At 34.1% G+C, this 13,955-nt stretch overlaps 1 long non-coding RNA gene across 15 annotated transcripts in view; it reads left to right on the top strand.

Annotated features, from left to right (window-relative positions):
- LOC125694641 (uncharacterized) overlaps positions 1 to 10,222 on the top strand; it is a 156,116-nt gene extending 145,894 nt beyond the window's left edge. For 13 of the 15 annotated variants that reach the window (XR_007377645.1, XR_007377639.1, XR_007377643.1 and 10 more), the window contains 2 exons: positions 763 to 815; positions 7,635 to 10,222. This is a non-coding gene — a long non-coding RNA (uncharacterized LOC125694641). Of the gene's footprint in view, positions 1 to 762; positions 816 to 1,185; positions 1,220 to 7,634 lie in introns of those variants that run through there. The other 2 variants (XR_007377646.1, XR_007377648.1) reach the window with 2 other exon arrangements.
- The last annotated feature ends 3,733 nt before the right edge of the window (positions 10,223 to 13,955 follow it).

The following is a 13,955-nucleotide window of genomic DNA, read 5'->3' as shown; positions in this document are numbered from 1 at the left end:
ACTCTGTGTTAGGTAATAAATAATATCCAGTATTGGAGTGCATCATGTGGGCCATATCTGCACACAGAAGTGCATGTAGTCATAATTAAATAATTAAAATTCTAGTATTTGTTATTGCCACGGCAGAATAAAAGTATAAATAAAAGTATATTTTTAATGTCATGAGAAGGATCCCATTCATTTTTACAGACAAATTACTGTGTCTAAGCATAGTAAATATCTAACGTTTTTCCCCAAACACTACCAATATATTCCTACTTATACGTTACCGGGGCGGGGGGATGGGGGTTGTAGAAGTGGGAGGAGAGGGAACACAAAAAAAAACACAACACAAAAAAACCCAAATCAAAACATGTAGAAAGAGGTTTTTTTTTCTTTGTTCTTTTTTTTTTTTTCTCTTATTTGATGTGTTGGTGAAAATTATTTTCTACTTTTTTTTTTTTCCTTCTGAAAACCAAACAGTTCCTAGAAAATAAATCTAGTCTGTAAATAGCAAGGAAGGAACTATGCCCCAGATACAATGAAAATAATTGTGTTAAAATCTCCATGAAATCACTGTAAAATAAAAAAACAGAGTATCCTACTCATTGGCTCTAGAAGTAAATCTCTAGTTAAGATATTAACCTGCCAAAATCCTTATTTTTTCTTTAGAAATTTATCTCATAGTGGGGCCATAGATGGAAGTATATATAACTTTAGTTATGTATCAGTTTAAAATACATATTTTTAGTTATGTATTCTATTTTTATGTTTCAACTGTAGACTCAGCTTGAGAATTTCAAGTCATGACTTCTGAAGATGAGGATTTCTATCAGGTAATTTCTAATTCTAGGTACAAACTTCCCAATTAAACTGTTCTTTTATTTTTCTTTTTATGCTTGGAGTAAACTTAAAAAATGGTTTGAAGTTTTCTGGTGAACAAAATAACGTATAAAACACTTATCTCTAGAATCAGTAGAAATGAAAACCACTGTGATCTCATTTTCAATCATTCTAATGTTGTGAAGATCTATGCTGGTAGAGTTCTGTGTATTGTAAACCATGAAAACACCACTAGATGGTGCTCAAGAATACATCTAGTTCCTTGGCTTTGTTAACCAAATAGGCTGAAAGATGCTGAGGATTGCATTTACCACACTGTTTAGTTATTTATAACGTCATCTTTTTTTTCGTGGTAAATTACAGAAATTACTGCAAAGTTCCTGGGATCCCAGTAAGGTAGGAAAATGAAATCTTCTGGGAATCAGCAAAAAATAACCAAAATATTCAGTAAGTTTCTAAGAGATAGACATACACTTAAAGATATACTTGTCTCAAAGAGTCCCTTCCAGATGTTACCTGCACAGGGATGTATGCAAGATCCACTATTTTTTGAAACAATGAGCAAGATGTATGTGACCCTCTTGCAGTGTCCACAAGAATAAATCTGATATGTAGCCTTTGTTTCACGAATGCTCTCCATATGAGACAGCAACAACTGTTCCACTCTTGTAACACTACAAAGGCTCTGAGTTATAGCTACTAAATTTATTGTGTTAGTGCTCTAATCGTGAGATTATAGAAAAAAAAAATATTTCTTCTGGCTCCCAGCAAATGTAAGGAATTTAAGAACTCCAAGAGGAATTTTCTTGCATTGATTGCAAGTTTTACTTTCTAGGGTTTAGTATCTAAGTAATTTTGTCAGCTGGAAGAGATAACTGGATAATGGAAAATACAAGGGGACTTAGTTCCATTATATTTCTTTTAATCTCGAAGTTACTGTATATGACAATCATCAAGTTTAAACTGAAAGCACTTGCTCCAACTTCTTAGCGCCTGAGCTCTACTGATTAGATTTATTCTGAGATCACTTACCTTGTTAAGCTGCGGAGGACCATGAGCGGACAAAAATTAGGCTGCTTAGGAGAGAATTTGCCATGACCAAAACTGATGTGTATTGTTAGGAATATGGAGAGTAATAATGTCAAATCTGAGTTACTGATGGAAAATTAGTTACAATTTATTTATTTATGTATTTGCTTAGGTGTCTCTTTCTACTTAAGTCCCATCTAGCTATTCAGATACTGCTTTTTTGAAAATTTGCCATATATAGATTACAGTGAAATGGCTATGTTGAACAGTTTTCTAGCTCTGTAAAGAATGATAAAGGATGACTCATCCTTTTTGCAGAAAACAGCTATTGACTAAGTTTTACTGAGGAAACAGAACTCAGTTCAGATTCCTGACTTCTTTCATTTTGTACAGAAAAATCTAAAGAAATTTAGAATGGAGAATGAACAGCCTGTGAAATAAACAAACAAATAAATAAAAGTGGCAGAACATCATTTTATTTTCTTTATGGAGAACATTCTGGCTTTAAAAAAGGGAGAAGAATGAAAAGCTTCTTTAACTGACTGTATAAAATTACACTAACGTGTGCTAATTTCTTTAAAATTGAGTTGGAAAACTTAATTCAAAATTAGCATAATACTGAATATGGCAGTAAGTGAAAACTGTCTTCAGAGTCATTCCAAAAAAATTCTATACATAGAAAAGCTCAAGCCATGCTATATTGCACTATACTGCAAACACTCTGTAAATTTCTTTATTTCTATGTAATGTAGATTTCTCAGAATGGTGTTACTACACATTGGCTAATATAATACCTAAATTAGATCCAGAATACTTCATAACTATAAGCCTAGGAAAGATTTCTAGTGAAATGGCCATTTGAAAGGGACTTATTCGGTTTTCCTGTGTCTTACATATTTTCTTGCTAAGTTGTTCAAAATGGTGGTAATACTTGCTGAAGTCAGTAGTGTTGTGAAACTGCTTCGTAATTTGGGAAGGCGAAGCATGTTAAAATGACCATGACATGAAGATGTGAAATTTGCTGCAAAGATGCTGTACTATACTTCCACTGAGAGGGAAGAAAAGTCTCTTATTCTGTTATCATGAAGTCTATCTGAAGTAAAAGGCAGCCTCTTTTCACAGTTGCAGTACACAAATCAATATTATTGTTCTACACAGTGTGCCAAAATGAAGAGTAGTAACGCTTGCTATTGCTTGTGCAATTTCTTCAGGGCTATTTTCAAGCTCCAGTGCTCTTCAGTATAGGAAGATGAGTAAGATGTCTGTGGAATAGATTTAGTATATTCAGGGTCTGTGTCATTTATAATATTTGCCAATTCTTGATTAAGCAGATCAACATGACTGGGCTCTCAAGGTCAGTTAAATTAGATAAGGATATGAAGAAAGGTGATGAAGCTATTCTCAAAAATAATATGTAAGCAATTTGAAGATGCTTTACCTGATATTTAAAAGTACTAATCTCAGGAATAGTGTGAAAAGGTTGAATGCAGCACAGCCCATATAGTTCATCTAGGTAGCATGGAATAATTCAATCCAAATGGAAATATATGGAAAGAAAAATAAAAAAACTTGGCTGTTTGATAGTAAAGTTGGGAAGCTGTTGGCACAGTACCACCTTACATGATAGTCCCTTCAGCTTTTATAAATTAGAAAGGCCATGGCTGTGTACTTTGGCTTTGAGGATAAAAATCTGAGCAACAACTAATTGCAACTGGACTTAGGTAACATAAGAGGCAATTTCCCTTTAATCTTTTCAAAACTGTACAATGTAAAAAGTATGTCATTTTTGGTCAGGTATAGCTTCTATCAAAGGAAAGTGTTACATACAGTTCTGTATACATTTTAGTCCTGGCTTATTCTTTTGCTCTTTTCTGCTGTGTTCTGCATATGTATATTTCCACTGAGTGCAATAAAAGTGTCACTACTGTATTTTCACCCTGAAAGGATAACTATTCCTTAGCTGTGACTTGAGAATTCTTCATTTGGGTATTCAGCTACTTCATTAGGGAATGATGAAATGTTAATGCTTAAATTTAAACATTCAGAATAGTTAAAGATTTGCAATCAAGCAGCTATTTTGTGGGCAGTCACTGTAACTGATAATACAGTGCAGAGTATTGATATATATATTTTTTTCCATGTAGTAATGTAGTCCATATAAATTATAGTCTACTTGACTCCACCCTGTAACATTATGACTGGTTGTTCTATAATCACAGGAGCATACATTAAAAAAAAAATAAATAAAAAAAATCCATGAAATTCTATGTTCATTTCATGTAAAAATGTTGTTCAAGACTGAAATATCAGTATGTGTGAGATCAGATTATGAATACCAATGGCTGTGGAAGGAGCAATGTAACATATCAGAAAGAAGCAAGGGAGGCAACAGCATAGGCCAGTGTAACATGGGACCATAATACTTACTTTATACTTTATTACAATTTTCCAATTAGCTGATTGCTGGAAAGCACCCTGGTTTAATATGTTAGCAGCACAATTTGCTGTTGCTGCTGTGTTTTAGAACGTAGAGACAATCATGCCATATTGAGAGTGTTATGGACAAACAGAGCAGAACCACCTGTGTAACCTTTTAATAATTAAAATTTTCTGCTTTTCTAAAGTGCTTTCCAAGTGTTACAGCAGGTTCAAGACATTAATCAGGTCTTGAGTGTGGAAAAGTGTTAACGGTTTACATACCACTTATAGAAAATTTTAAATGAAGAAATATTTTGAAAATGACATTAGAATCTTCCCGTCTTAGTCCCCATGTAAACCTGGAAGTCCTCTATTTAAATGGCTTGGGAACAGTAAATGTATTATGTAAATTAAAAAAAAGCAATTCTTTATAGCCTTGATATCTCTTGAATTAACAAAGATTGGATCAGTATGCTGATATAAGTTCTTAGTGGGTCAGAACAGCAAAATCCTTTTCACTCTTCTCTTTTGCATAAGGCTTTTATTTCTGTGTTATTTTCTGTTCCTTATGTCTAGTACAACTCTGTGAGAAACATCAGACAAGCAGAAACCACAGGTCATATAGGTTACCAAGTTTCTCTAAAGCCACATACTGATTTATACCAAATAAAGATCTAGCTGTAGAATTACTAATAATAAACTGTTGTTGTACAGGTGACAGGAATCAAAACACAGCAGAGGGTTTTGTTTACAAAACAAAATGAAAGGTGGGAGGAAACAGCAATTAAATTCTCTCTCAAATTTCTTTCTTTAGATAATGAGAAGAATAGCAACTCTGGATTCAACTGAGTTAGAACTACTAAGTGTTTGAAGTGCTATTTAAATGTAGTTGAGGCAATTGGCAGACTTCTATCCAGAATGTATCATCCTTGGATATTATCTAACATAGGAATTATGTATCTGCATATTGCTAATAATCTCTGTAGGATTTCAGGGAATATTTTAAGCACTCAGAAGGCAAAGAGTGAAGGATAGGGCTGACAACAGCAGGACTAGGGGAAATGGTTTTAAGTTGAAGGAGGGAAGATTTAGGTTGGATGTTAGGGGGAAGTTCTTTACTAGGAGAGTGGTTAGGCCCTGGAATGGGCTGCCCAGGGAGGTTGTGGATGCCCCGTCCTTGGACGTGTTTAAGGCCAGGTTGGACGGGGTCCTGGGCAACCTGATCTGAATGTGTATGTTTGGTGGCCCTGCTAGGCAGGGGGGTTGGAACTACATGATCCTTGGGGTCCCTTCCAACCCGGGTGATTCTGTGATTCTGTGGATTATGTGCCTGTCTCTACCAATGGAGGCTGAAACATTACTTCTGGAAGCCATAGTACATAGACAGATCAATAGATTGATGGTAATGGCATGGTCTTTCCACCTTGCTGGATATTTGTTCTTTTACATAAACAGATCTAAATTCAGAGAAAGAGAGCACAACTAAACTGTCAATGAAAAAATATGTTAATACATAATAGGTATGTCCTGGATTATGGGCTCTAATTGATATCTCTTATTAGTGTTTGCAGTGGAGCATTGCTTTCTCACACTGCCTGCACTGCTTTCCTAGCCTGCCCTTCTGCAGCTGAGAACGAAAAAATAAATGAAATTTTACTTTTTCAGTTTGGAAAGACAAACTGTTCCAGCAAACAGAAGTTTTGCGTAGGCTCCATTTGTATAACAAACAAAATATAAAAGCCACATCAAATTAAAAATAGTCTTTTATAGATTAAAGGGAAAAAAACATCAACTGCATCCTCAAAATAAAAAGAATAAGTGAGAAAACATAAAACTTCTTGGAAAATCTTTAGCACAATAACACCTTCCTTGAAATATTTTTTGCCATATTTTTCCTGCAAGAAAATAAGAGCTCCAAAATAACACTGAATAAAGAAAAGGGAGGAATTTATAAGAGTACAGAACTACTGATTTTCTTTTGGTCTTCTAATGTCATCTTGTTATCTGGTAATTCAGTATTGTCAGATCCTTCTGCAGAGCTTCATAATCAACTTTTGCTTTTATTAACTTTTGATTTAATGATGGATTAGTCTATAAGAAATCACTTTGATAAGGAATCTTATCGTAAGCCTATCAGTTGTACAAATTAACAAGGTAAATCTAGTTATATAAATTCATGTTTAGTATCTCAGCAAATTTTTTTTCTGTAAAATTTGTGGGATTCCTCTGTCAATATCTATCCACTTATTTGCTAAATTTAGATTTTATTAAAGATTTTCCCTCAGTTGACAGGTGTAAGTGGCACGTTTCTTGACCTGTTATTACATGGTTACCACTCAGAGCATTGATAAAAATAATAATGATAAAAAAAAAAACTACACTTCTAACCTTGAGGAAATTAACTAATTCAAAATTTCACCAATTTCTTTAGAAATTTCAGGTGAATAACACCTGATCTTAGCCAGAGTTTATGTTTTGTTCAAATTTCTTTATCTAGTTGCAACTTTTTTTTTTCAAAGAGGATGCTGTAACACGCTCTTTTACATTGTAAACTGTTCATATGGCTTCTTACATGTTTTCCAGATATAATATACGTTATTTAAAGAAGTGTAAAAAAAAAATCAAGTAAATATATAAATATATTTCTACACATAATTTATGCTTTATCTGTTCCTTTTAATTTTCTTTTAACAAATTCCCCGATTTTATCTGCAGCTTGCCTTTTTGAAATAAATTATTACTGTGGTGGATTTTTGACATTTTCTTATACCTAAACTGATGCTGAGCTTGAATGTATTCTGATCATTATCTTCAAAGGGATCAACTCTGAAAAAATTTTGAAAGAAACTCTGCATACTTTTGAGGACAAAAATCAAGAATTGATTCTCTTACTGAATCGCTGGTTGATTTTTCAAAGTCCCAGCCAAATTTGATCAACAGTACTTTCTGTCAGATGTTAATTAACAACTTATTTTAGTGGTAAAAAAAAAACCCACAATACTTACCTAACTAGCATATTTCAATGTGAAGGGACATCTGTGAATCTCAGTGGAGTTTGCTAACATCTTATTCATCTTGTTACATTCTTTATCACGGTTGGATCCACCACATTATTAGCTGTGGTCAGTGCTGATAATTTTACACCTCGCTAAGGTACATGTTAACCTGTTTTTCTATGTAAGCTTCCTGTTTTCTTCTTTACAGTGTTAACCTTTTTTCCTACATAAGCTTCCTGTTTTCTTTGAAACTTCAAAGTTTTTGTGTGGGTATGATGTCAGTATAGAAGTGACAGAAAAAATGGCAACACAAACATTTCACTGTACTGTTTTCAGTATATCACTGTGTTGTTTTTTTTTTTTCCTTAGGAGAAAGGTGGAATTGAATTGAAATTGGAAAAAATCTGCTAGTGTGACAAGTCAAACTACCATTATTGTTGATTTCTACCTGAGGATCTCACTTGTGACTGTCTCAATTGCTTTAAAGATCAGATTTCTTAAAATATTTTGGATGACAGAAATTACTGTGCATTTTGGGAATTAATGTCTTCTATGTGATGATTGATCATATATACTCTATTCTGAAAGTGTACCATGGTTGCTCTGAGTATTTAAATGGATGGTATACTTAACTTTATGTTGATGATATTAATAATGCAAAGTGAAATATTTATTATACAGGCAAAGATGTTTGTTGTATTAAAATACATCTTATTACCATCACATAAGCCATCACAATCTTAGAATATATTATTTCAGTTTACTAGACGGCATAAAGTTACCTGAGGGAATGGCATGAAGCTGTGACAGGGCAGGGTCAGGTTGGATATCAGGAAAATGCTCTTCAGCAGAGGTTGGTCAGGCAGTGGAACAGGCTCCTCAAGGAGGTGGTCATTGCAACAAGCTGCTGGAGTTCAAGGATTGTCTGAACGATGCTCTTCTATGGTCTTATTTTGGGGTGGTTGTGTGTGGAGCCAGGAGCTTGACTGAATGATCCTTATGGGTTCTTTCCAACTCAGGATATAATACGATTCTGTGATATATTTAATGTAACATTAAAAAGCATATATCGAATTAGAGGAAAATGTAAAAATGGCTAAGACATATATGACCATTCACAGAATAAATATGATGAATGTTTAGATTATTTTACCCTCAGTGAATGCTATTGTGTTATCAGTTAAACTGATGCACTTCATTTGACTATTTTTAGAGTAAGATTTTATCAAACGTGTATTTAAGGATACTTTCATAATCATGATCATAATGTAATGTAGCGTAACAACACCATCACCAGACTGTGTTAACTAAGCTATTATGAAGTAAAAGGCATTGTGAAGGAAGGATTCTTAGCATCTACTTTATCAATCTTTATTCATAACAACATATACCTGGTAAAATTCTAAAATTCCTTGGTTGAAGTTTGATTCTGATTAAAAAAAATATTCATAAAAACACAGAATGAAAAAAATACAAATCTCATTACCTTGACATAAGTATGTAAATCCATACCAATACACTGAATACACTTCCAGTGCCTGGATAAAATAAATTTAATCCACTTGACCAATCTAGAAACACAAAGTGCAATTCTACATCACTGTTTCAATAGTAAATATAAATATATTTGTCCTGCTTTCAGCCGAGACAGAGTTGATTTTTCCTTCATAAAGTCTGGTATGATGCTTTGTTTTGGCCTTGGGAGAAGAATGTTGATAACACACTGAAGTTATTTCATAGATTTAATTTTTTGTTTGTGCTTCCTTTGGTTTACTTGTCTAAGGGCATAAAAACAGTATCAGCTGATGAAATTCCTGTTCATGTGTTTCTGCTTTTGCTCTCACACTATCAGGATGGCCCCACTGGAGAAAAACATAAGGAGACCCTTTACTGGATGTCTTCCATTCTCACAGAGGAATCACATAAATCCTAAAGAAGAATAAACGTTTTTGGATATTTTCTCTGAGGCAGCATATATGAAAATATCCTTTCCATGAAAAGCATACCTGAAACAGAATCAAGGTGTATGTTTCTAGATTTTAAACAATGTAGTAATTATCTGCACTCTGGAAGTCATAATATGCAAAACTACCATGTCAGCAAAGGGTGTCTTTAACTATAGTGGAAAAATGAATTCCTTTTATTCCAACAAATACCTAGAAAATTTCAGTTAATTGAAATTCCCTTTCAATATATCACATAGCTATAAAACTTTCTTTTTCTCTTTTCAGAAGTCTTTCTCTTTCCAATTTAGCATGCATAATGCTTGCAAGTTGTATTCAGTGAAAATGAAAAGCTTTAAGTCTCTGAGACTCATTACTATGTAAATGAACTAACAAGCATGTGCACAGCAAAATAGACTATAAAAAGTAAAATACAGTTTAGTTTACCAATGTTTTGTAAGTGTTTTAACAGCTTGAACAATTAAGTTTGGAACTATGGTGAATTGGATTTGTATGTGTGTGCTTTTTCTGTTTGATTGGCATTTTTTTTCCCTTTTGTTTAGCTCTAATTACTTTGTTAGGTTACTTTCAAGTTGCGTTTACTAGGCATAATTATCTTTGCCATCATTTATGAGAATATATCCGAATCTCTAGTTGCTGGACCGTCAAGAACTGGCAAATAGAAAGAAAATACACAAGCTTATTAAAATACTATTAGTTGTCCAAGAAGTCTATGATTGGAAGAAATCATTTTCCTGCTTTTCCTCATTGTGAGGGAAAGCTATCAGGTGTGGAGGGGTATGCCTTCTATCAAGCTGAGAATGGGAGTGAAACAACTTTCCTTGCTTTTGTAACACATGATATTATGAGCTATTATGGCAAACATACATATGAGAACATGGTTTTTAAATACACATTTTCATCACTCTATGGTAAACATATGTACTGCAACAGAGGTGTCAAGGATTTTAGGCATTGTAGCAGTAGGAGGGCAATACCACTCAATGAACTGTAGGTGTTGATTGAGGTGACTGTGTATGACTGAATCACTGTTGAATGGAAAAAATGAATATTGCATCTTAGAGTAGACATCTGAAGTAGGTTAAATAAACTGTTTCTACACTTTCTAATTTTGTTCTTCAATCAGAGAGTAAGTAGCTTGGATAAAAAATGTGGGTCTGTATTAAACCCATAATGCTAACTTCTATGACTGGGTCATAGATTCATGCAATAGCAAATGTAGCAATGATAAAACATGGCATACAAAACATGAAAAATTTAATGGACTGAAATAAATAATAAATATAAGTCACATCTACTTCTTCTGAAGAAAAGTGATCTAATTCAATGTGGAAAAAAACAACCAAACAAATAACAATTCAATCTGTAAAAAAAAAGACATAACATCATATTGTTGGTGCAAACAGATCTGTGAGTAAGGGTAGGAGCATTTATCATGGTAGATTGGGAAGCTTACATATAAAACACTTATATAAAACACTTTATATAGCACATAATATAGATATATAGATATTTGCATTGTAATGTGGTCACTTGCAGAATTACAGAGAATTAAAGAAATATTTTACACTAAGAAATGCAAAGAAACCAGTCTCAAGAAGAATTTTGAGATGTGACATGATTACAGTGTGTGTGGGTGAGGAAGTAGAACACTAAAGGACCCACTAGTTTGACTAGAGAAAACAACAATTTTCAGTAGATCATGCCAAAGAAATGGAAACTGAAAAAGAGCAAAACTGATTAGCTCCTGGAACTATCAAAGTGAATGCTGACTTCAGTGTCTTTGATGTTTCCATTCATAACTGTACTACTGGACTATAAGAAATTTAAGAATCTCTGCTATTCATGGTAAATCAGATTATATGATCAAAAAAGTTTTTTCTAGCTTGATACTCAGTGAATCTATGAATCTAACTAAGCTGATCTAATGCAAAGAATAGGAATGTCCAGTTTGAGTTAACTGCTTCTTATCTTGATGATTGTGTGACCTCCTCAAGTTCCTGGGGTTTAGTATGGATGCAATTTCAATGATGATTTACACTTAGATAGTAACCTATATTCTCTAACATTTCTGAGGTATTTGACTGCAGAGAATTTTAATAATTCTTCTGATGTTTGGAAAAAGCCAGCAGCAGTTGCACTTCTGCATTAATTTGTTGTGAATCTGTTTTGCATCCTCTAGGAGTAATTTTACAATAAAGCAATACACTCTTATTTTTCTAATTCTGTTCCTGTGTGTATCTATTATCAGATCAACCTCACTTTTATTCCAATATACGATATATAGCTGAATATTAGGAATTGCTTTGTTACTCATGTAACACTATAAAGAGTTAGCTACGAGAAGAGAAGAGAAGAGAAGAGAAGAGAAGAGAAGAGAAGAGAAGAGAAGAGAAGAGAAGAGAAGAGAAGAGAAGAGAAGAGAAGAGAAGAGAAGGCACTGTAGTCCTGAGAGGCACAGATCTAAATTTCAACTCAGTATTTCATCTCACTACTGAATTAATCCTTCACAAAAGGTGAGACAAGCAGTCTTTATAATTTTGTGACTGGAAACTCTTCATAATGGAGAATGATGTGCTTTAGAGTTCACTGGCCTCTTAGAGGGAATTTCATAGCTTCCGACTGTGCCATTGTAACATGAGAGGAAAAGGTAACTTGTCAAAAAAGTTATTTCTTATACTGAATTCTACAATTTGATCTTCTGGAGACTGAGTGAAAGAATGTGATAGACTTAGGGAAGTTTCCACTATTAAGAGTGCCCATCTTTCATAACTTCACTAGTTAAATATGACACCTATCAGCTGGAGTCCTTTCATCTATTTTCATATAAAATGGAATGGAAGCAGTTCAGAGATAACTGGATCCCAAAAGAGCAGATTGAATACTCATTCTGTAGTTGAAGCAAATGGGAAGCCTGGGAGAGTACAGTGAGCAAGGAGAACATGTTTTTCAGAAGGCTTATACATTTCCAGTTTTGAAACAAAATGCTCAACAAACACACATATGATGACATTTTTTAGACACAGTTCAAAAGATGGAGTTAAACGACTGAGTTTGGAGTGGTGGCTTGTGAGATGCTTCCTTCCAGCCACAAACCCATTGACCAGGCTGTAGTATGCGGTATTTGCATTGGATTGCTTTTGGGAGAAAATGCTTCTTCATGTAGTCTTGGAATAAATAGAAACCATCCCAATTTCATAATGCTAGTGGTTAGTTCGCATAATGTCAGAGAAAGTAACAGAGAATAATGTTTTCTATGTTTATCCTCTGTGCTTGCTGTTTCATTCATTTTAATTTTATTTGCCTTGAAATAAGACTGCAGTCCTTGCAATAGCATGCAGGTTGTTTTTAAAGTAACATGTACTACTTATTTCTACTGAAATTACAAGAGATAAAAAGAGCACACGAACATTATTTGATAGAGCAAGTTATTGGCTACAAAACTTTTTCAACATTGTCATCACCATTTTCAATAGAGATGAACAAGAGCCTGCATACCACACTTGTAAGAATCTGCATTACTGGAGGCAACCACTGTTGCTACTGCTAAAATGCACCACCACCCACTGCTTCACAGTACTCACATGCACCGTTTGGTCTCCATAAACATTCACGAGTGTTAGTGATTGCCAGTGGGAGCAATTTTTTCCACATGGAGGAATTCAGTGACACACCTTTTCTTCATTGGCACTTCCATGTCAGATGCCACTTTGTCAGACTGCCTCTCTGTTGCCATCTGTTGCGCAGCAACAAAATGTAATGGAATATTGTCAGGAAGGTTCATTCTCTACTGCCATACTACCACCATCTATCTCTGATGTTGTGGGCCAACATAATAAAACAAGAGGCATTACTTTTGGAGCAACCATCATATGTATGAATGATTTCATGACCCCTGTGTTTATACAAGGCATGTAACAGCAGGCTATGCTGATCTCAATTCCAGATAGAAAGATTTTGAGGAAATGGTAGAATTACCTGCAAAGAATCTTTAAATTGTACAGTTTAGCCATTTGTATGGGAACTGCTGAGTCACAGTCTGAACCTCAGATTGATCACCTGAGGCGAGCAATGAGTCAACCATGGGAGCACAGGTGAAGGCAATTCACCTGTGCTGCTCGAAGGGGTGGAGCCTGGCTCCACCACTCCTAGATTGATTTAAGAGCTGGCTATGAGGGGGGAAGGATCTCTTCTGGAGATCTGCTCTCCTGGAGTTTTGTAAGTGAGTCCAGGATATGGGTAAGCTTTCTATCTTTCTATCTATTCTTTTTTTGTTATCTTAATCTGCTTTGCCTAACTCTCTTATTTGTTTTGTAATTATGACATCTTAATATTCATTGATTATATACCATGTATGTTTAATTGCATATATATGCATGTAAAATACATATATGTATGTACGTAGAACATTTTCCACATACTTAATTTCTTTTTTCATTTTTCAGTAGAAACCAAAACAACTTCAACTGTATGGGATAATATGTAGGGATAGTAGAGAACTGTATAAAATTTTCATGTATAGCACCTGCTAGTAGAAAATGTCTGAGTCCAATTACATATGACTGTTACTTATTTGAAAAAGTGGTTGGCATATTTTTTATTGAAGCTGTCACTAAATTATATTTAAAAATTTAACGTACATAAATATTTTAATAGAGCTCCTAAGGTCTCCTTATCTTTGTCCTGAAGAAATATCAGTTCCTAAATTGATGCAAAAAAAAATCGA

The sequence above is a fragment of the Lagopus muta genome, chromosome 6 (genome assembly GCF_023343835.1).
Source record: "Lagopus muta isolate bLagMut1 chromosome 6, bLagMut1 primary, whole genome shotgun sequence".
Taxonomy (NCBI): Eukaryota; Metazoa; Chordata; class Aves; order Galliformes; family Phasianidae; genus Lagopus; species Lagopus muta.
Note: the sequence above shows the minus strand (reverse complement) of the source record. Positions and strands in the feature narration are given on the sequence as shown.